Below are 23,274 nucleotides of genomic sequence, written 5' to 3' on the forward strand. Positions count from 1 at the left end.
AAATATCATCAATATAGTGAATAATATAACAATCTGAAAATTTACCTCTAACTGGTTGAAGGACTTGACCTACAAAAGTTTGACAAATAGTTGGAATATTAAGCAATCCCTGAGGTAATACTTTCCACTGAAACCTGGTGGCTGATCCTTTATTATTTATGGCTGGTATAGTAAAGGCAAATTTTTCACAATCTTGCTCTGCCAGAGGAATGGTAAAAAAACAATCCTTAAGATCAATTATAATTAAAGGCCAGTCTTTCGGGATCATGGCTGGAGAGGGCAATCCGGGTTGAAGAGGCTCCATGGGTTTAATTACAGCATTTACTGCTCTTAAGTCCATTAACATATGCCATTTGCCTGATTTTTTCTGAATTACAAATACAGGAGAATTCCAGGGTGAGAATGAAGGCTCAATGTGTCCCTTTTCTAATTGTTCCTTTGCTAATAAATGTAAAGCCTCCAGTTTTTGCTTAGCTGGCGGCCACTGATTTACTCATACCGGTTTTTCTGTTTTCCAAGTTAATGGAATGGGTTCAGGAGGCTCTACAGTGGCCGCCCTTAAAAATGATACCCTATTCCTTTTCTTTCTTAATTTTTCTCAGTCTCAATTGGGACTTTAATGCCATTTTCATTTTTTCCTAATCCCTTTCCTGGTATATATCCCATCTTAATCATGAGTTTTTGACTCGTGGAGCTGTATAATGGAGCGGGCATAATGATTTCTGCATCCCATTGTTGTAATAAATCTCGACCCCATAGATGAATAGGAATTGAAGTAATCATTGGCTGAACAGTACTTTCTTGATTATCTGGTCCTAAACAATGTAAAATCATGTACTTTCATACACTTCTGAAGCTGTGCCTACGCCGACAAGTCTTCTAACAGCCTTTTGTTTAGGCCAATTTTTGGCCACTAATTTAAAGCAATGCCAGAGATATCTGCTCCAGTGTCTACCAACCCTTCAAACTGTTTTCCTTGAATAATGGCCTTACACACGGGTATGCTCTCAGAGACCAGACTTACCCAATATGCAGCCTTTCCTGCCGGATCAGTGCTTCCGAACCCTCCTGTTCTTTTTATCTCACTCTTTCCAACTTTAATATAAGGTAGGAGTAATAATTGAGCAATCTTGTCTCCTGGCCTGGCACTCCAAGGAATTGAGGAACAAATAACCAATTGAATTTCGCCTTTATAGTCTGAATCAACCACACCAGTATGAATTTGAACTCCCTTTAGATTTACACTTGATCTTCCTAAGATTAGTCCTACAGCCCCCTCAGGCAATGGGCCATATACCCCTGTGGGGATTTTTTGTGGAGGCTCCCCTGGAAGCAAAGACTGCTTGTATGGTGCATACATCTACTGCTGCACTGCCTCTTGTGGCGGGGGATAATTGCTGTATTGTGATAACTGGCTTATTCCCTGAGCCACTTGTGACAGTGGGGGTTGTTGTTCCTGAAAACCCTGAGGAACAAAGGGCTGAATTTGGAATGCCCCAGTTTGTTGCGGGGCCTGAGGCTGGCCCCTCCTCTCATTTCCTGACACTGGTTGCCCATTTTTATCAAATTTAGAACGACATTGATTACCCCAATGTTTTCCCTTTTTACATCTTGGACATAGGCCAGGTGGCTCTTTATCTGTTGTTGTAGTAGCTTCAGTAGTTACATTTTGCTTACTTGAGACTAGGCAATTCTTTTTTAGATGACCAATTTGACCACAATTATAACATTTTTCCCCAAATGTTCTAACTTGTCCTCCTAAAGCAACTCCTGTGATTGCTTGAGCCATAAGCATAGCTTTATGCATAGCTCCTCCAATTCCATTGCAGGCTTTAACGTACTCTGAGATTACATCTGATCCTGCGGGAACCCTTCCTTTTAATGGCTTAATGGCTGATTGACAGTCAAGATTGGTGTTTTCATATGCCATCAACTCCACTATGACCTTACGGACATTTTCATTGGTAATTGACTTTTGAGTAGCATCTTGAAGTCTTGCTACAAAATCAGGGTAGGGCTCTTTAGAGCCTTGTCTTATTGTATTAAAGGAGGGGCAGGTGGTTCCTGTGTCTTGGATTTTCTCCCAGGCCCTAAGGCAGATAGCCCTGATTTGCTCAATGGCCTCATTTGGCATTATTACTTGTTGGTCAACAGTGCTCCAATTTTGACCTATTCCTAATAGTTGATCTGCATCTATGTTAATTGGAGGATTGGCAGTCCTATTTCTTTGGACCTGTACTTGTGCCTCATCAATCCACCAAGTCTTAAATTGTAAAAACTGAAAGGGTGAGAGTGATGATTTTGCCAGAATCTCCCAATCATAAGGAATGAGTCTATGTCCATGAGCAATGGAATCAAATAATGTTCTCATGTAAGGAGAGTTGGGTCCATACTGTTTTACTCCTTCTTTCATTTCTTTTAGCATTTTTATAGAAAAAGACTGATATCTGGCTTCAGCTATGGGAGGCTCTCCCTCTTGGACCCCTTCTCCAGGTGGTCTTGCTTCTAATATTACTGGGAATTGCCATGCCTCAATATCTCCTTGTTTTCTTGCCTCATCAATAATTTTATGTACTGCACTACCCTGTGTACTAGGCGGTGCTGTAGGATTAAGTCTCATGGTGGGCGGCTGAGGATATGGCACCCTGCCCTGTGGCAGTGGAAATGTTCCTGGTTGTCCATACGGATTTTCTGGGGGCTGCCGATACTGCAGCTCGGCTGGCAACCAGTATTGATAGACTACTGGCGGCTGGGATTTATTTTCTACTGGCTGATATTGTGGACACTGTATTTGGATTGGCATTGCCATGCCAGAGACTCTTTTTCTATTTGATCTTCTTTTGGAGTTTGTACTTGTTTAACCTGCATTTGAGGTTGTAAAGTTACAGGCATCTGAGGTGCTGTAAGAGGAGTTGGCCATCGTGGTTTAGATTCTGATGGCTCTGCTAATTCTGGACTCTTTTCTTCTAATTTTAACGTTTCAGGATATACTACCTCCTGTAATTGATTATCATAAACATTTTGCATTGACCGAGCCATTACCAGCTCTGCTACACATTTACAGTGTGAACTTTCCTTTCCTTTCCAGGATTCTATCCCTGCCTCTTTTTCACAATCTACTGCACAGCTTTTAGGGACATCAGAAATTGGAACGCTATCTTCTTCTGTTTGCAATGGTTCTAAAGCTACTTTAATAATGACTCAATCATTCCATACTGTAAGTAGGATGATTTTACCTTCCCTACTTGCTTGTTTTAATTCTTTGCCAATTTTTTCCCAGTCTTTTAGATCTAAAGTTCCCTGTTCTGGAAACCATGGACAAAACTGTTCTATTGTTTGAAATAGCATAATTAGATTTTTGGTAGAGACTTTAACTCCCCCTCTTTTTAAGAGAATTTTAATAAAGCTGTGATAAGAGGCATATTTACTTTCAGTTTGCCCCATTGTTACCCTAGGTTCTTCCGAGTGCACAAGCTTATCGCAAGGCTGACTGTAGACGTACTCGGGAGTCTCTCATTGACTTGTCCTCAATGACCACGCTCTGGTGTACCTTCACCTTAGAGAAAAGCTTCCACGTTGGTCACCAGATGAAGGGGTGGCCTGCCCCTCCACACCTGTGGGTGTTTCTCGTTAGGTGGAACAAGAGACTTGAGAAAAGAAATGAGACACAGAGACAAAGTATAGAGAAAGAAAAAGTGGGCCCAGGGGACTGGCGCTCAGCTTAGAGAGGACCCACACTGGCACCGGTCTCTGAGTTCCCTTAGTATTTATTGATAATTATCTTTACCATCTTAAAGATAAGGGAGTGGCAGGACAATAGGATCATTGTAGGGAGGAAATCAGCAGTAAGACATATGAACAAAAATCTCTGTGACATGAATAAGTTTAAAGGAAAATGCTGTGCCTTGAGATGCATATGCAAACATCTCCATAAACCTTTTAGCAGCATTGTTTCAGCCTATCACATGGGGAGAAACCTTGGACAATACCTAGCTTTTCTAGGCAGAGGTCTCTGCGACTTTGGCCATGTACGTGTCCCTGGGCAGTTGAAATTAAGAGAATAGTGATGACTTTTAACCAGCAAGCTGTCTTCAGGCACTTATTTAACAAAGACACATCCTGCACAGCCCAAAATCCATTAAACCTTGAGTCGCCGCAGCACGTGTCTCTTGCACGGACAAAGTTGGGGGTAGGGTCACAGATTAACAGCATCTCAAATACAGAACAAAATGGAGTCTCTTATGTCTACTTCTTTCTATATAGACACAGTAACAAGCTGATCTCTCTTTCTTTTCCCCACAGAAGTGTTAGTTTTTTATTTGTTCAATCATTTGGAAATGTAAAATCCATTCTTGATTCGCAGGCCACGAGAGCAGGCAGGGACAGGCTGCCCCTTGCCGACCTCTGGAAGGAGCTTAGAGAAGGAAATGACAGGCTGGGCCAGCGCAGCCTCCTCACAGCGAATTCGCTGCAGGAGGGTCCTTCTTAGCAACCACTTCTCATCCTTCATCTTGGCTTCAAATGCAGTTCAGGTGGAGAAAGAGAGAACAGAACTGGCCTCAGCAACAAGAAGGAAGGAGACGCAGGGTCAAGCAGCCCTGTGGACCGATCACACTCAACATTCACACCAAGCGGAGCACAGGCAGGACCAGCCCAGGGGGGCCGAAGTGGAGGCTCTCTGGGGTGGGGGAACTCTGGGTGGGCAAGATTCACAACCTAAAACTCATATAGAAGTTCTACACAGCAGTAGTTACAGAAAACACACACTAAGAAAAGGCCAAAATAAAAATAGGACAGCCACCTTTGACTGCACCTTATCCCTCAGGAACCCACCTTCAAGCCCTGGCAGATGAAGACTCACTTCCTGATGCACTTCCCGGTGAATTATGTGGGCGAATGCATCCGAACTGTCCCCTACACGGACCCAGATCTTGCCAGGTAGGAGGGTGGAGGTTGGGATCTCTCAGGCCTGAGCCTTACAGAAGCAGCTTGTCAAGCCTGTTCGAGTTCACAGGGCATGTTTTAGCACAGGAAGAGTCTGCACTGACTCTGAGTGTTGGACCTGGGGCTTTGTGAGTCTACGAGCAGCCCTCTTTAAACAGCAGAGTCTTTATGAACAAAGGCCCTAACCACAAACTCCTTTCAAAATGCCCCATGTACTCCCCTCATCTCTAGGTGGAAATTGAATGAATTTAGGTTGAGACCTCTGATAAACATGGTAGATTAATCCTTCGTGAGGACAGATGCATGGAACGACAGCAAAGGTAGATCAAGACACAAAGCCACAAGGGAGAGTGGGAGGTGACCCAGGCAGCCATGGGGGCTGCAGGAGAACCTCATGAGCCAGACTGTGGGTGGGTGGGTGGGGGGTGCCTGACCCGGGGCCACAGAGGGACAGGGCTGTGGGGAGAAACCAGGTGGTCCTGCAGAGCCCTGCAGATGGCAGGGCTGGAGGCTGCCTCACAGTCCCTCTGAGGAGTTTGCCTCCCCTGTCTCCCCACCAAGTCAGAAGCTCAGGGAAGGAGGCCCGGGGTTGAGCGGCCGAAGCCACGGCCGAGAGTGAGGGTCAGGCCTGTTCCCAAAGTGGCGTGGGGCGAGGGAGTTTGCAGCCTACGAACTGGCCCTCCAGCCCTTTCTTCCAAAGTGTGGCTGCCCCTCGGCTGTGTTCATCCCATCTGTGGAAACTGGCCAGACCAGGAGGACAGACTCACAGACATACACTTTTGGGGACCTGTCAGTTGGGTGTGGATGACACAGATCTGTGCAAAAATGTTATATCCCGGAAATTCACTTCCTGTATCCTTGTCCCAGGCAGCTACCCCCATGAGGGACTAAACCAAGGAGGAGACCCCCAGGGTCTGGCTCCAACCTCACTGGTCCCAACTGATGGTGCCTCAGCCACCCGAGTGGTAGAGAGGGGAAGGCAGGCTTAGGCCTGGGCAGTCTATCCTGATAGGAGAAGGTGCCGGGCCTCCAGGGTGTACGTGTGTCACAGTAGGACCACAGATGGGGAGGTGTGTAGCCAGGTGGGAGGAAATGTGGGGCTGCAGTGGGGGCCCAGAAAGAGCTCTTCTGTAGAAAAGAGGTGTGTGGTCAGCTGTTTTGTTCATTAATTTCCATATTTGTAGGAGATAAACAGATCTGTCTGCTGTGCCAGCAGAAGAGTGGTCTGTTTCCACCATCCAATAGGAAAATGCAGACAGAAAACGCTAAAAATGTGGAGGTTCCCCCTGGGCCAGGGGGAGTCTAGATCTTTTTTTCCTTGTTTTTTGTATTTTATAATCTTTCAACAGTGAGCATGTGTTTTTAATATACAAGTAATAGAAATTTCTCAAGGAGGAGGATGCATGGATGGATTGAAGGCCATCCCTGCTGGTGCTTGTAGAGGCTCCGTCCCCCAGGGTCTGGCTCCAACCTCGCTGGTCCCAACTGATGACGCCCCAGCCACCCGAGTGGCACTGGGTTTCTCCTGGAGGGCCCACACGAGATGGTCATGACTTCTCCCAGCACAGCCCCTGGGAACATGCCCACTCCTTCCTTGATTTCCCACCTGGCCTATTTGACTCCCTTCATCTGCTTTGGGAAATGGCCCATCTGTGGAAGTGGTGACCCGGGGCTGATCTCGCCACGGGCGCCTTTAAGGAGCCTGTGTCTTTGCTGCAGACGCTACCATCATTGTCTGCCCTGCCTTCTGTCGGAGGAGGATGTGTTCTGGAATCATCTAGAATGTGATGTCACCATTCGCAGTGGAAGGCAGATGAAATCAGCCCCGTTCCTGGAAATGTGATGTATCGGAGAGTGTGTGTTTACTTAAGGGATTCCTATAAAACTCAAAGAGTTTGACTTCAGTTTCCTTTTTTTTTTTGGTATCCTGATGTGAGACATTTAAATATTCATTTGCACATTTGCCTTTACAATAGAAATAACATCTTTCTACTTCACCAGATTTAAAAAATGCCACATATGCATTGGAACAAGTTAAGCAGTGTGGTGCTGGAAGTGTTAGATTCCCTCCCCACCACCACTGCTTTCAACCATGTAATCCAAGACAACTGCTTGAAAATTGTGCTTCCTTGTGCTTTTTAGTTTTTGTTAATTAAAAAGAAAATCTCATGCCTGTAAGCCCAGCACTTTGAAGGCAGGAGGATCACTTGAAGCCAGGTGTTTAAGACCAGCCTGGGCAACGGAACTAGACCCTGCCTCTACAGAAATTGTAAAAAATAGGCGTGGTGGCACGCATCTGTAGGCCCAGCTACTCAGGAGACTGGTGGGAGGATCCCTTGAGCACAGGAGTTCAAGGCTGCAGTGAGCTGTGATTGCCCTTATGCACTCCAGCCTGGCGATAGAGCAAGATCCCGTCTCTTAAAAAACAAGACCAAAAACATGGGACCATAATTTATGTGGCATTATTGTACAACTTGATTTTATTTTCATTTTCACTGAATCCAATAATTACTTCATTGTCTATGTTTTTTAATCAGCCATGGTGTTTTAAACTTGCATTTTTTAATCATTAATTTCAGTCTTAAAATCCTTGCATGTTTGATGACTGCTAAATTCCTACATACAGAAATTCGAGAAAAAGGTGGCGCTTACAGTGGAGGCGCAAAACTCAGCCACAGTGGGGTTTTCACCCTTTACTCTTACAGGTGAGCTTTGCTCTAGTTCACACATTGGGACACACACTGTGTTTTAGTCTCCTACTCATGATTATCAGTGTCATTTTCTTCTACTGCAGTGAACTTTAGACAAAAGTTGTTCTATGTGCTGCTTTTCACTTCTCGAGCACTTAGCCACACCCAGCAATGTCCTTTCTGGTGCAAGGATTGGGGCCAGCAGCGTAAACGGGAAGCATTCTGTCTTTAGTAAACCCTGGCTTAAGCCAGCATATTTTGGCAAAACACGGTAGTGCCTCCATCCATGGTTTTGCCTTCCACGGTTTATTACCCAGTCACCCTTGGTCTGAAAATATTAAATGGAGAATTCCAGATATAAACACTTCCAAAGTTTTAAATTGTACACCATTCTTCTAAGCAGTGGGATGAAAGCTGACACTGTCTACGGTACCTGCCTGTTGGTCACTCAGTAGCCGTCTAGGTCATCAGATACGCTGTGGGTGTCCAAGAGCTTCTGTTCACAGAACGCTTGTTTTACTTAGCATAACTTTTATTACAGTATAATTGTTGTATTTTGTTAATATCTTGCTGCACCTAATCTATAGACTTTTTCATAGGCATAGGAGAAAAACACAGTATCCATAGTGGCTGTCTGAGGTTGCAACCCTGCTCTGGGGGACCTGGGACACAGGCCCCAGGTGAGGGGCGCGATATAGCCTGAGAACATTCTTAGCTCATTTCATTTGGAGGTGCCTGATGTGGATGCAACTGTTAGCTTTCATAAACATAACACCGTTATTCTAAAATAATAAATTCTTGATTGTGTATGGCTTTGCTGCCCAAGAGAACCTGTATTCTGACACTTTTTAAGAAGGAGTTGGCCAGGCATGGTGGCAAGTGCCTGTGGTCCTAGCTACAGGAGGCTAAGGCGGGAGGATCCCTTGAGCCTAGGGAGGTTGAAGCTGCAGTCAGCAGATTGTGCCACCACACGCCAGCCTGGGCGAATGAGAGCCTGGCTCGTGGATGCAGAGATAGATTAGGTAGGTAGGTAGGTAAGCAGGCACGTAGGTAGAGAAGTCGGTAGCCGTTGCCACCCTGCTGAGTTCTCCCATTTGCTGTGCTGGAAGCCACTCTTCTAGACAAGGATGGGGAAGCAGCTCACAACCCCTCTGCAGCTCTGAGTCAGGGTGGAGGGAGGGCTGGGCTCTTTCCATTTACACAAAGGGAAGTCTGGATCAGCCCCCTCAGACTGATTCCTGTACTGCCCTGGGTGTGTCCTTAAGGGAGATTAAAGGAAAACCTTTGTTTGCTTGATTTTTCCATGTGAGTCTTCTGTAATTTCCTCGTAATCTTGACCTGCCCCCACCCTCCACATCTTTCCTCTCCTGATGTCACAGAGAGGTGGATTTAAATCATCTGGGGAGGACTTTATGCAGACAGACCCTGTCTAAGAGGGAGAACGTGTTGAAAGTCTTATGTGATCGGATTTAAACTTCCACTGAGAGTAATTGAGCAATTTGTCAGGGGGCTGTTTGGACTAGATCAGATGTAAAATAGAGCTGTTAACCCATAGAAAATGTTGAACTGTTAAGTCACAGGTTTGTCATAAACTTGTCCTTTGGTAAAATGCTTGCCTATTTATTTCTCTGGGTTTCCTAGGGACCCAAAAACAATAGAGACACTCCAATCTTTTGGGAAGGTTTACTGGGCAAAATCTGGAAAATTCACGCAGCAAGACATTGACGAAGGCAAACTTTGTCTTCTCAACCGTAGATGCTCCTGTCGCTCCTTCATACAAAGGTATTGTGAATGTAACAGTGAGAATCTCAGTCCACAGCCTCGCAGATGACATTGCTGTTTTCCGAGTTCCCTCATGCACAGGCAGGAGCACCAGCTTCTGGCGCCTCTGTCCTTGCCTGTGATACGATTTCCACGTCTGACACCCTAAATATTGGCCTTGGAAACACGCTTCCCGACATCTGGGCGAGAAGAGTGCATCCTGTCATTTCAGTTTTACTGACCTGAGGCCCAGTGGGGCCAACCCACGGCAGTGACTGGGCTCATTCGTGTGGAAGGATGACGTGACCACGGCCCAGGCCTGGCCACATTACACTGTAGAGCCACTTTTGCTCACAGCATTATCAGCCTCACGCGGTCCTGAATGCATCCACGCTGCAGAAGCAGGCCTTGGTAAGAGTCAGCGTGGCTCGTGGGAGCTAGAGGTCAGGGTGTGATCTCTGGGCTGTTAGACATGACCCTGTGGTTGAAACACGTATGTGAAGTAACAGTGAGATGCACCTGTCCCCTCTGGGACACGAGGGCATAGCCCACTGTGCGAGCTCCTGGGTGGCAGCCCCCCTGTGCCTGTGGTTTGTCTTCTAGGAATGGACCACTTCTTGTACGGCCTCTCGGATGAGATGAAGCAGGCCCACAGGGAGCAGCTCTTCACCATCAGCCACAAGAAGCTCCTGGCCATGAGCGATAGGTGAGTGGGGAGTGGGGAGTGGGGAGCGGGGAGTGGGGGAGACAGCGTCCGGGATTGGAGACCTTAACGGCACTGAAGTAGAAGCCAGTCCTCACTGACCTCGCCTGCCTTCCTCTCAGGTACCTCGGCACTGGGAAGAGCACGCATGGCCTGGCCATACTCAGACCCGAGAATCCCAAAATCGCCAAGGACCCATCCTGGATCATCAGGTGAGCGGCCCTGGTGCCCCCAACTGTGCAGGAGCCCCTGAGACAATAGGCCTCTAGAGCTGAATATGAAAAGTCAGAAATGCTACTGCTTTTCCAAGAATATTATATCATTCTTAAAGTGTTGCCAACTGACTGGCAAGTCAATCTTAAGAGCGACCAGGAAGATGTCCATTGAAATAGTCATACACGAAATGCCAAAGATGCACCACGTAGAATTTTCACTTTCTACTGACTGAAAGGCTTGTTTTACCTCATTAGTTCTAGAATATTTAAGAATCTAAAAATAAAGGGCAACTCTGATTTAACCTCTGCTTGAGTCATTATCTTAAGTAGCATTTCGGGCTTTTACTAAAAAACAGAAGTAAAATGAAAAGGTACACAAAGGTGTCCCGTGTCTGCCTGTGCTGATTCATGAAACTCGATTACACCGAGGCCCTGTGGGAGCGTCCTCCTAACAGACGGAAGTTCAACGGGGCGGCCGGATGGAAGCAGTCCTGAGAAGCAGGTGGGCTGGGGTGAGTAAGCGCTCGCTTCGTCTTCACAGAGCCAGAAAGGAGAGCCACCACGCCAGCTCTTCTTGGCCGTTGGACTCTGATTTCCCAAACAGCTTGTTTTTGGGGTCTCCTCTCCCTCCACACAGCTCTCCACCGCCGTTTCTGAGGCACAGCTGTGGTCTCCTGCAACCTAGAGCTAAGAGGCAGAAACGCTGTCCCTACAGGAGGTGGGCCCACGAGGGCAGCAGGGCCGTCACGCCAGCACCCATGTCTACTCTGGCAAGAGTCATCAGAGAATTCCAAATTAGGTCCCAGCAAGGACCGTGGCTTGGACTGGACGAGAAACTGGCTATCAGATTTTTCAAACCCCCACCTTGGTGGTTTTAACATGCAGCTAGGATTGCAATCAAGAGGCCGAGTAGGTAAGATTCATGTGTTCTCTTTTACTTTCTAAGGAGAGCAGGAGCCTGGGGTCAAGGCCCAGGGTCCTGGCCTGCTGCTGTGGTTGGAAACTGACACATGGCAATAAACATGGCATTCCCCTTGGCCTGTGTAAACTACTGGCTTTGTTCTCCTTTTATGACTTGTGCATAGTTCAGTGATCCCTACTGAAAATATTTTTATAATCTTTGCCCACAAAAGTGCTGAGAAAACCATTAGTAGCCACCCATAGATTGAGGTTTTAATCTCCTACTTAAAAAACTAAAACGGAGGACTGTTGGAGTTGTAGGCAAACGTTTAATACACACATCTGAAAGCATGAGACACAGTCCAGACAGCACGCACTGGAGCTGGTGGGGCACACGGTCGGTGACAGGTGCTTGCTTGTTAGGTATTAATGTCAAATACTTTCAGAAAGTGCTGATAAATAACTTAAGTGTTACAAAAACAGATGGTCCACGGTGAGTCCAGGTTGCAGGTACATGCAGGCAGGACTGGGTCAGACGCTCCAGGGCTGGGCTGCACGTGCTCTAGCTGGCCTGAGTCCGACACATCATAGTTGTCCATGTACTTGGCCAGGATCTTCATGAGGGGCCGCAGCTTGAGCCACCACTGTTCTTTGGGAATCCTGTGCCTGTGGAGGGATGGGGGGACAGCAGTGAGGCTGGGAGATGCCACGGCCAGCACAGTGAGCCGTCTTGCCAGAAACACGGGGTTTGTAGGGTCGGCTGAATCAACTAGATAATAAAGCCAATTTCAGGGTCAAATGAAACCATTGCTTTTATATTTCTAAAAATTCTTCCCAAAGACCTAGTGGTGGTTTCTTATTGTTGTTCTTTTGAGACAGAGTCTCGCTCTGTCCCCAGGCTGGAGAGCAGAGGTGCAGTCTCAGCTCACTGCAACCTCTGCCTCCCAGGTTCAGGCGATTTCTCCTGTCTCAGCCTCCTGAGTAGCTGGGACTACAGGTGTACACCACCACACCTGGCTAATTTTTGTTTTTTTAGTAGAGATGGGGTTTCACCATGTGGGCCAGGCTGGTCTTGATCTCTTGACCTTGTGATCCACCCACCTAGGCCTCCCAAAGTGCTGGGATTATAGGTGTGAGCCGCCATGCCTGGCCAAGACCTAGTATTTTTTAACTGAGCTTCAGAAAATCTAGTTCCTCAAACCCCTGAATGAGTTGCCGAAAGCAACAGCAATGGCCATTCTCCTGTCCTGTACTCACGTTGGCTGGGTTTGCTAAGGCAATAAGACCCCAACTTACTCAAAATCCGTTTGCTTCTTCAGCTCTGCCACAGGTTGAAAAATAAGGTTTCTTTTGCTTATTCCCAGCACACAAACGGAATCATCGGTGGTAAATTTTTTTCCTATAAAAGATTTTAAAAAAGATTAACAACACCCTGTCACATGGGCAGGTGGGAGAGCAGAATCATGGGGCGAGATGAGAAGTGAGATTCCTGGCAACCATCCTGAACCTGGCCTGGAAGCCTGGGGGAGGCTGAGAATGGCCAAGAACGGCCGAGAACAGCTGAGAACAACTGCACAGTGTGGCCAGCGCCTGGCCTGGGCAGCTCTGCTCTTGTGGGATCGCCCTGATGGCTTCCTGGAAAGCAGCTTTTGTTTTTCCTCTCAGTGGAGAGAATTTTTCACTAAATAGTGGAATAGAGAAATTACCTTAAGAAATTGATGCCCACGAATACACACACAGAGGAGTGAGAAACATCCATAGCTAAATTAGCAAAAGAAAATCGATGTAGAAAGAATCAGTCAGTTCTTCAAAAAGACAAACCAATTGAAACTGTTCACATCACTGTTTTTTGTAGACTGTCATTCTTCTACGTTGCACATTGGCAGTGATAATGGTTTGCCCTAAAAAAGCACACACCTGGTATGACTGAAGAAAGCTGAGGGGGGTGGGGGCAAGAAAGATGCTGGCACAAACAGCCACTCAGGAATGAGTGGGGACCAGCCACATTGGAACAATTAACAATTGTATTATACAAAATGTCATGTTTTTTAAAACTTTTCAGTTTATCTAAAGATTTGTTAGAATATGTAACTTACAAAACTGATTTAAGGAAAAACATGCATAGTTCTACAAACATGAACAATTCATTCAGCAGCCAAATCTTCCTCAAAACTGGAAGTTCTGACAGATGGAGTTGCAAGGAGGTTGTCCTAACATACATCCAAAAAATAGAAGGCCCCACTTAAACTGTGAGGGAAACTGCGGGCTGATGCTCAAGATCTCCAGAGCAAAAAGCCTGCACAAAAGAACTTCAGGTTGAATCTAGCAGTGATAAAAGAGAACATGTTACCCACGCCCAAGCTGACCTTATCCCAGGAATCCAAGGTTGGTTAAATAGCAACGCTCAGAGACCAGCAGGAGTTAGAACATCACACGCAGCTCAGTACTGGACTGAAGAAGGAACCAGTATACCCTACTTCTCCCCGATAGGACAGCATTTTCACCAAGGCAGACGGCCTCCCTCCGCGGACCCCTTACCTCTGCCCCAGGCCTCCTTGAGTTTCGCAGTGATCCACTCCATAGCTCTGGCAGAGATTTTGGTTCCAAAGTTTCTATCAAATGGAGAGGGTGCCCCACCCTGTTGGTGGTTAGAGTCATATGAAATATCAGTTATACAGTAACACTTTGTTGTTAAATAGAAATGACGATTTCTATTTCACAGAATTCACGTTTTTATTTCTAGGTCTTTATGGATAGCTGGAACAGAAAAAAACACAATCTCTGTTTCCTGTAGCCTGAACTCAGCCTGTTAAGCAAAAGTGTCAAGTGTTCCCCCTGCCCAGTAAGAGGAGGATTTTAATAAATGGAATGAGTCAACTAACAATCTCCAATATTTTAAAATCTTCAATCAGGATTTCATAAACTCATCTGGGGTGGGGATGGGTCGCAGCTTTAAGAATCTGATAAACGTTGTGGATTCTTTAACAAAATCACACATACGCCTCCTATTTCATCATCATTTCAGGGGATTCATCAGCTCTCTGGAATAAATTCACGGGCTCTGGTTTAAAAGTATAAAGAATAGGAGGTTGTGAGGAAGGAGTGTGTGTGAGTTAGGAATGCTGGACCGCTGTGTCCCAGGCTCAGCTCATGACATGTGTGTGCCTGCATGCAGCTCATTCCAGGTCATTCTGATTTGGGGTGAGTGTCAAGTATATTACATGTCTGATAATCCATTTTAAATCTTAGGAAGCTCCAGTTTTTAACTCGATGAAGTGTTTAATTTGAATAAGCATTTCCAAGTAGTGGGGTTGTCACTGTTTTCATGAAAGCTGACAGTTCCCTTAAAATCCCCATTACTCAAACCTCACCAACAAAAGAATCCTAAAGCTGGTGATGTTTGGCATGACTTAAAAGTTTAGATGATTTGGCTGGGCATGGTGGGGATCACGCCTGTAATCCCACCACTTTGGGAGGCTGAGGTGGGCGAATCACCTGAGGTCAGGAGTTTGAGACCAGCCTGGCCAACGCAGTGAAACTCCATCTCTACTGAAAATACAAAAATTAGTTGTGCATGGTGGTGGACACCTGTACTCCCATCTACTCAGAAGGCTGAGGCAGGACAATCTCTTGAACCTGGAAGAGGTGGAGGTTGCAGTGAGCCAAGATTGCGCCACTGCACTCCAGCCTGGGTAACAGAGCAAGACTCTGTCTCAAAAAAAAAAAAAAAAAATGTCTCCCAGCTAACTGGGTGTATGCATATACTGCAGATCGTTTTGTTGTATAGTGACAACACACGCGACACATAATGTGACACAACAAACTGACACAGGATGTCGATTTCACCTAAGCCCAGCTAACAGGGAGTGATGAAATCTCGTGCTGTGTTGCTCTTTCCCACCCAGAACGCAAATCATCCCTGTGCCCTAAGTCTCCATGCTGTCTGTGCCTCCTGTCCCTGAGTCACTCAGTAGCCGCCTTGGTTATCAGATGGTTATCAGTACCCACCCCCTCATGTATACAGGGGGCGGGTACTATCCCCAGGTTCAGGCACCCACTGGAGACTTGGGACACATTCCCTGAGGCTAAGAGGGATGACTATTTCCTTCTTCCTTCATAAACATCAGGTGCTAATTAGAGAAATGATTTTAAGATATCTAAAAGAGTAAGACTATAAAGCAAAAATTTTAGTTGTCTAAATGCGGGCAAGTCTGTAGAGCAACACACCACGACTCTGTTCTGCAACTGCTCAGCGTATAGTGCACTCCAGCGGCAAAGAAATTACCACTCATCCAGCCCAAAGTCACAGAGCAGAATCTAAGAACCGCAGTGTTACGGTGACCATAAGATCAGCCCTGGTCTCTCACTCACCTGAGCACAAGGCCCCTCTGGATAGTAGTCTTCATTTTCTGCGTCAGGCGCTCCACATTGGACTGGAAAAGAGCATTTTGTTAATCAGACAATAAACTTCTGCTAAGCACCTACTGTGTGCCAGGTCCTGCAGGGCGGGAAGTGCCAACCACACGTGGTGGTGAGCGTGGCCAAGGAGGCTGCAAGCTCTCACAGCTTGGGTCTCGGGGAGCCTCCCCAGGCGGCGAGAGCACGTCTGCAGCAATGAATGCTGAGCACAGGGCACTGATGTGAGCAGCCCTCACAGCGGCCACTAGAAACGCCTTCCGGAATCAACAGGGTCCCTCTGAAGATGATAATTCCGTGACTGGCCTAGTGCTCATTCATGGCTCTATTGCTCCTTATTTTCATGACGATGTTCTCTCGGCGCTCTCAGAGGAAAAGAGCGACCTGTGGCCTTTCAATGGAATCTCCTATGACGGCCTGATGAACAGTGTCTGATCAGAGAATTTTGTAAACTCTCATCGACACACAGATTTCTTAAGGAACAGATTGTCTTAGAAAAGGGTAACATCCTATATCAGATCATCTTGGGAGGATTACAAGAGGGAGGTAATTCTCTAATGACTCATCCTAAGAAAATGGAGATTTTTACATCTAATCAATCTGTCACTGGGCACGGTGGCAGAATTTCACAAAGTAGGAGCCTGGGCGCAGTCGCTCACGCCTGTAATCCCAGCTCTTTAGGAGGCCAAGGCGGGTAGATTGCCTGAGGTCAAGAGTTTGAGACCAGCCTGGCCAACATGGTGAAACCCCGTCTCTACTAAAAATACAAAAATTAGCCGGGCATGGTGGCAGGTGCTGTAGTCCCACCTACTTGGGAGGCTGAGGCAGGAGAATCACTTGAAGCCAGGAGGCTGAAGTTGCAGTGAGCTGAGATTGTGCCACTGCACTCCAGCCTGGGTGACAGAGCAAGCGTCCATCTCAACAACAACAACAACAAATCATAATTTCTCTTCTGAAGCTCTTGCCAGGTTGAATGCTGGTGAGGCAGGATCTTTGGACAGATTTCTGAAATACGGTCATGAGTCACATAACAGGGGGATATGTTCTGAGAAATGCATTGCTAGGTGACTTGAGCCTTGTGCAAACATCCTACAGTGAACTCTCACAAACCCAGGAGGCAGGGCCTGCCACATATCTGTTGTTCCTGACTACAAACCTAAATGTCTGAGACTGTTGAATACTGCAGGCAATTGTGTATCTAAACATGTCTAGATGTAGAAAAGCACAGTTAAAAATATATATATATGTATATAACATATGTTTTTTAATATATATAATCTTTCTATAAAAGATAAATAACAGTGCACCTGTTTGGGGCAGCTCCAATATCATCTTATGGGACCCACCGCTGACAGAAACATCATGATGAAGTGAATGACTCCACAAGTATTTAATATGACATAGTGAAGAAATTCGTGATTCACATGTCACATAATTAGTGACAACGCCAAGGCCCTTTTTACTTGATCTACTTGGCCCAGAAACAAGTAACATCCTAACCTTTTAAAAGACAATGGTGCCGGGTACAGTGGCTCACGCCTGTAATCCCAGCACTTTGGAAGGCCAAGATGGGCAGATCACGAGGTCAGGAGTTCGAGACCAGCCTGACCAACAAGGTGAAACCCCATCTCTATTAAAAATACAAAAATTATCTGGGCATGGTGGCACGTGCCTGTAATCCCAACTACTCGGGAGTCTGAGGCAGGAGAATTGTTGGAACCTGGGAATCGGAGGTTGTAGCGAGCCGGGATCATGCCACTGCATTCCAACCTGGGTTGCAGAGCAATATATAACATTATATATTTATTTATATAACTAACTAAAGACAATTGTTCAAGTTGCATTTTATCTGCCAAGGCCTGTCATCCTGCATGGAGTTTAACTGAACACTGCAGGGTCCAGGCCTGGATTCTGCTGTGCCATCCAAGCAGGGGCAGACCCCGGGCTCGGTGACACTCTTCCCTAAAAGAGCCACAGATGCCAAAAAACCACGGCCGTGTGTGTGTCAGTTTAGAGGCAGACGCAGCATCAGAGGCCTCAAGATTTAAAAGAAGCTGCAGCAAGCTTCAGAGCCAGTTGCAGACGTGGGTGGTGATTGTTAGCGGAGGCGCTCAAATCGTTTGTGACAGAAGTGAGAAAACATTAACTACACAACAGACTACATCAAAAAAACAAGCTCGTGTTTCACACAAGAGACTAGAAGGTGTCCTCAACCAGGCACGTCCGCCTTCACCTGACACATGGGAGAGGCATCTGGGCAATGCGAAGGGCATCAAGCATGGCGTGTTCTGTAGTACCTGTCTCCATGCCCCCTCGAAAAGCAAACCACCCTAGATACGATGTTTCACTCCACAGCACCGAGTGGATCCAAAGGGGACGGTCCCCCTAGGCCAGCCCCCGTCACATACCTGCAGATCCCTGATGTCGAAGGGCTCTTCGAAAATGTATGCGGCATCGGCTCCGGCCGTGAGCCCCCCATGTTGGCCAGGTAGCCACGGTAGCCGCCCATGGACTTGATGAACACGCGCCGCTTGGTTCCGCTGGCGGACTGCTTGATGTGGTCGCAGGTCTGGTCACAGAGATCAGTCACTCCAGCCCAGGGCCAGGGTGCACCCACCATCCCAGAGCTCCCCGACGAGTAAGTGCAGCAAGGGCCCCCACCGCGCCTGAGCATGCGGTCCCAGCATCGCAGAGGTGAAGGGTGTACAGCAGCCGGGATGTGCCCTTGGAGTGGGTGTGAACATGCCCCCAACCCCCCCACCCCACCGTGGCAGCCACCTGGAGATGACCTCAATGACCTGTGGTGGGGGCCTGGCCATCTGCCGCTCCCTTCTCCCAGGACCCATAAGAGGAGACTGAAAAGACGACCCCACAAGCCAGCTCACTCCACGCTGCTCTCTGTCCCTGCTGAAGCAGCTTTCACCAGACACGGACACCGTTAGGTGTGAGCTGAGAAGTTAGGGGGCTCTCACCTACCAGCTTAGTCCATGGGAACAGCTGTGATCTTCTATTTTCTTCCATTAAAGCTCCCTGTGATTTTAGATCTGTGGCCATCTTCCATTCATCAGTGAATGTTACGTTTATAGAAACTCTACTCAAAGGCAGACGGTGGTTCTTAGACCCAGGTGCCTGGGGAGTCTTTCGGATGCATAGGCATCAGGTCCCCAAGTGAAATGTCTGCCATCCGCCCTCCACGAGGACCCAAGCTCAGTGGGGAGAAAAGCAGCAGAGAAATGCATCGGCCACCTTCCCACCCACACACGAGTCCGGGCTGCAGCGCCCTCTCCTGGGACTCTGCAAAACCTCTGCCTGGGCCTCAGCTCCCATCCCGGCACCCTCCAATCTGTTCACACAGACTGGAGACCCATCTATAAAAAACATAAATCTGATCCAGTCATTCAAAACCCTTTGGCTCACTTCAAGTACACGTCAAGACTTTCTCGGGAATCCCTGGCCCCGCCTGCTTCTGATACCAGGTCCCGCTCTAGATCCAGCAACCTCAGGTCCTCCTGGGGCCTCTGGATATGCTGGCTGCTGTGTGCATTCAGGTACAGTGGTGGGCGGGAGAGCAGCCCCCAAAAGAATCCCGGTCCTAATGCCTGGAACCTGAGAACGTTCCCTCATGCGGTGATAAAGGAATCCTGAGGACTATCCAGGTGCGCCCTAAGTGCCACCACTTGCATCAGCAGATGAGGGGTGTAGAGGCCCTGGAGCAGGATGCTGCACACCTACATGGGAGGAGGCGGCACCGGGGAACAAGGCGGGCAAAGCCCGCAGCTCTGGGCACCTGAATGGGCCACGAGGGACTCTCCTGGAGCAAACACTGGCCTCAGTCCATGGCTCCTGCCTTCCAGAACTGTGTGACAGTGAGTATTATTTTCCAGCCCCAGGTGTGTGGTCAGGGTCACAGCAGCCACGGAACACACACAGGCACCTTCCTCAGCTCTGACCAGGAGGGAAATGTCATTTTCTCACGAAAATGCCGCCTGGTTTCTAATGGCAAAGTTCGTCTGTCAGGGGTTCTCGGGGCACCCCATGTCCTCTCTTCATAGAAATCACCCTGGAGTCTCTCCCTGCAGTTAGCTCGTGGTTATTTGACTTGCAGTCCTCACTAGGCTACAAATTCCATGAGGGCAGGAACTGTGGGCTGGACTTCCACCACTGCACCATCAGCAGGACCCGGCCAAGCACCCACAGCAGGCGCTCAAGAAATGCTTGTCTCTGAATGACATAAGCACAGTATTCTCCAGCCAGCCAGCCATCCTGGTCAAGGGCTAATCCTGCAGGATTCCCTAACCGGCCTCCATGGGACTCAGCCAAGAGTAAAAGCATGAAGTGGGGGTGTGGACTTGAGACTGGGGGCCACATGAGAGTCTGTGCACCAAAGTTTGACACCCACTGGGAAATTTTCACTTGAGATCTTCGGATGAAATTTTAAAACACACTTTGTTGAATAAACACAGGCTTCATTAAACCATTCCAACCTATACTTCGTTTCTTTGGCAGATTCTTTTCCTCCCAAAATAATTGGTTGATGTGTTCAAAAGTGAACACGGGCTCTAGTTAGCGGGCCACTTTGCATTGTGTAGAAGCCGAGATGGGGAGAGAAACAGGCAATGGGAAGAATTCCCATCTTTGTGCTTAGGAAGGACAGAGGACAGAAGCCCGTCAAGGGTCCAAAGAGCCCACAACTGCCTTCTTGAAGGGCCAGTGCAGAATTCTGAGGGTGTCACTGTTCCACCTGTACTGGGTTCTCTCTCTAATTGCGATCTAAGACTTAGGATGTCGTAAGGCTTTAAGACTTACCCTTTGTCTTAGAGAATCCCGGGCATGGGAAGGAAAATGTGGGTGGGGCATCAGGACCCCCAGAGCCACAAAGCCTTATGGGTTATTTTTCCAACTGAATCTCCCCCGCAGCCCACCCTGAGGTGGGGAATTACTGTCACTCATTCAAAGAATGACATCAACCACTTAATGACAAAAGAATTCTGCAGGTAAGCAGCTCTCCCAAGAGGCTGATTTGTGCCCGAGCGTGTCTGAGTTCTAGTCCCACCAGGCTGCTGCTGTGGGTGCGTGGAACAGCGCAGCGCTGACACCTGAGCCACGCCCCCGATCGTGTGCTCCTCTGAGTGTAAACACAGTGACAGCTGGGACGGAAGAGTCCGCCTTTACTGGAGCTCAGATACAGCTTTCCTGAACTCTCTCATTACCTAGATGGTGTCTTAAACCTGAATTAGCTTCTAAAAATAGCAAGTCCCTCCGGCGGTGCCTCAGGCAATTAGTCAAAGTAGTACTGACAAGAAGAAGGCTGATCCCAAGCATGGCCCTGCCTGCCTGCAGTGTTTCAAGCCTGGACATCTAGAAACTGCTAAAGGAGAGCAAAGCCAGCGATGGCCGGACCCTAACGACATTCAGTGAACAGGAGTCAAGCGCGGGGCCCAAGGAAGTCCATGGAACGAGCCGTTGCCAACCTCTGCAAAGCCAGTAGAGCACCAGGGAACACGACAGGGAGAAGCCCAGGAGAGAGATGGCCCTCAGCTCGAGTGGGAGGCACAGGAGGCTGCAGCTGACCTCACGGCCCCTCTGCTCCCTTCCCTGCACTGGAACTCAGTTCTGAAGGAAGAACCCGGAACAGAACTGCTGTTTTCCGAGGTTCTGTGCCAAGCTGAACTAAGGAGTCTCCAACAGGGCTGGGAGTTTTCATGCAAACTCTGGAGCTGGTTTGGACATGAACATCTAAGGTAAAGGCCAGCGGCTGCTCTCCAGGAGGCACCAGGCGGCCAAGTCACTGATGTAACCCCATGTGCCAAGGGGGCCACTGTCCCATTTGCAGATGAGGACCCTCTCTGGGTCAGCTTATCAGGGACCGGAGGGGGCCACCATGAGGGTGTCAGCACCACGCCCATGACTGGCAGAATCCACTCCTTCCAAAGCACATATTGGTGAAACTGCCTGCCCAGGAGGGCATGATCTCGGCTCTCTTCAGAACCTCTCGTCTCACCAGGAAGGCTGTGGTTCCAGGCAGTGGCCCCCAGTGGGCACGCCTCTGTCCCAGAGCTCGTACGTACCAGGCACTCAAACCCCTTCCTGCAGGCTCCCACAGCTGACCTTGCGGCCTCGCTACTCAACGCAGGCGGGAGAGGCAGTCTCCAGAGAAATGGTGCTCACCACTCCCCTAGTCTAGCAGGGATAGAAACACGACCCCAAGGACTGGATATATCCTCTCACTTTTAATCAATAAAGACAGGTTCTTCCTAAGGCAGAGAAGCTAAAAAATTTACCCTGTTCTGGCCAGTGTGACTGACATAAAGCCAAGCTAGAAAAGGGTGAGGGGGAAATCTGGCTCATTCTTAACACAGAAGAAACACACTGCTAAAATAAATGAAAGAAAGCAATGGGAGGAAATGATGTTTCTTGCATTTGAAACATCAACTTGCTTTGTTCAAGAGGTTTAAGACACACGTAAGCCATGCTCCACACACACGGCCGGCCGTTTCTGAAGTCAGTGTTTCTGGAACAAAAGCCTTGGCCTGCCCAGTGAACATTCACACTGAGCACACTGTCGCGAAGCTGCTTGGCCAGCCAGCAGGGGGCAGGAGAGAGCCGCAGGTGCCATGTGGGGTCCCTGCAAACTGGCCTCACTCCCTCAGTCAAGGGCCTTGCCTCTTGCCAATCCAGGGGCTTCCTCCAAGGGGAAGCGGCCTCTTCAGCTGCCACCGCACTGACTTCAGAAGGCTTAGCCAATGGGACAATAGATTCAACAGAGTTCCATGTTGTTAAGGGAAACTTCTGTTACCAGGCAACCTTAGTATCATATTCAATGTAAAATAACCAACAAGATCGTTTCCAAACAAACATGCTAGTAGTGCCTTATCCTTCAATGCTGCTTAAACACGGAGAAGAATGAGGAAAAAAGAGCATGGCACTTACTTCTTAAAAAATAACACCTCTTCCAGGTTCCTTTTACCCATATCATAAAGACTTACAACTGGATTCCCTACAGGAAGGTGGAGTGGGGGTGGATCCCCACGCTGACCCAGCCTCCCCCCAGGTCAGTCACCCGCCCCTCACCGCGGGGTTCACAGCTCTCCAGACACTGTCACCTCAACAAAGAAAGGTGGCATCTCTGAGATCTCTTCACAGGGAGCACCCAAACGGGAGCTAGAGAGACAGACACACCCACAACTGCTGTAAAATCCAGAAACGCAATACATATTTAAGGACTTCATTATTAGTTATTTAAAACTTGAAGAACAAAGTGAGCCTGCTTTTAACCTCTCTGCCACAATAACATCGTGTACGTCTGTCTTCTACCGTTTGTTCCTTCTCCAGCAGCTGCCGCCTGGCTGGCCGCCTGCAGAAGAGCCGCCTCCGGTACTCCTGCGAGGCCCTCGGTAAAAGCGTGAGCACCACGATCACATCTCAGGACGCTGCACACTTTAGGGTCGCCCACAGACCGCCATTGCCAATGCCTGGAAGGCACTGAACGGGCCCTCCTGCTCTTTGTAAATGTCACCTCTCGTAAGCTATGTTGTGTTGAAAATTTTTAACTGCAGTCCACACATACTTCTTTGTTTCTGTCTTGTTTTTATCCTAGAGGCATATTATTATGGAAAATTAAGTTTGCAAGTGTGAAGGGTTTTCT

The 23,274-nt window shown here is 48.0% G+C and overlaps 1 pseudogene; it reads right to left on the reverse strand.

The window, feature by feature from the left end:
- Nucleotides 1–11,522: 11,522 nt before the first annotated feature.
- On the reverse strand, nucleotides 11,523–22,960 carry LOC140711129 (ATP-dependent 6-phosphofructokinase, platelet type-like; annotated as a pseudogene).
- Nucleotides 22,961–23,274: the final 314 nt, after the last annotated feature.

Source organism: Chlorocebus sabaeus, unplaced genomic scaffold (assembly GCF_047675955.1).
Source record: "Chlorocebus sabaeus isolate Y175 unplaced genomic scaffold, mChlSab1.0.hap1 unalloc_scaffold_159, whole genome shotgun sequence".
In the NCBI taxonomy this organism is placed as follows: Eukaryota; Metazoa; Chordata; class Mammalia; order Primates; family Cercopithecidae; genus Chlorocebus; species Chlorocebus sabaeus.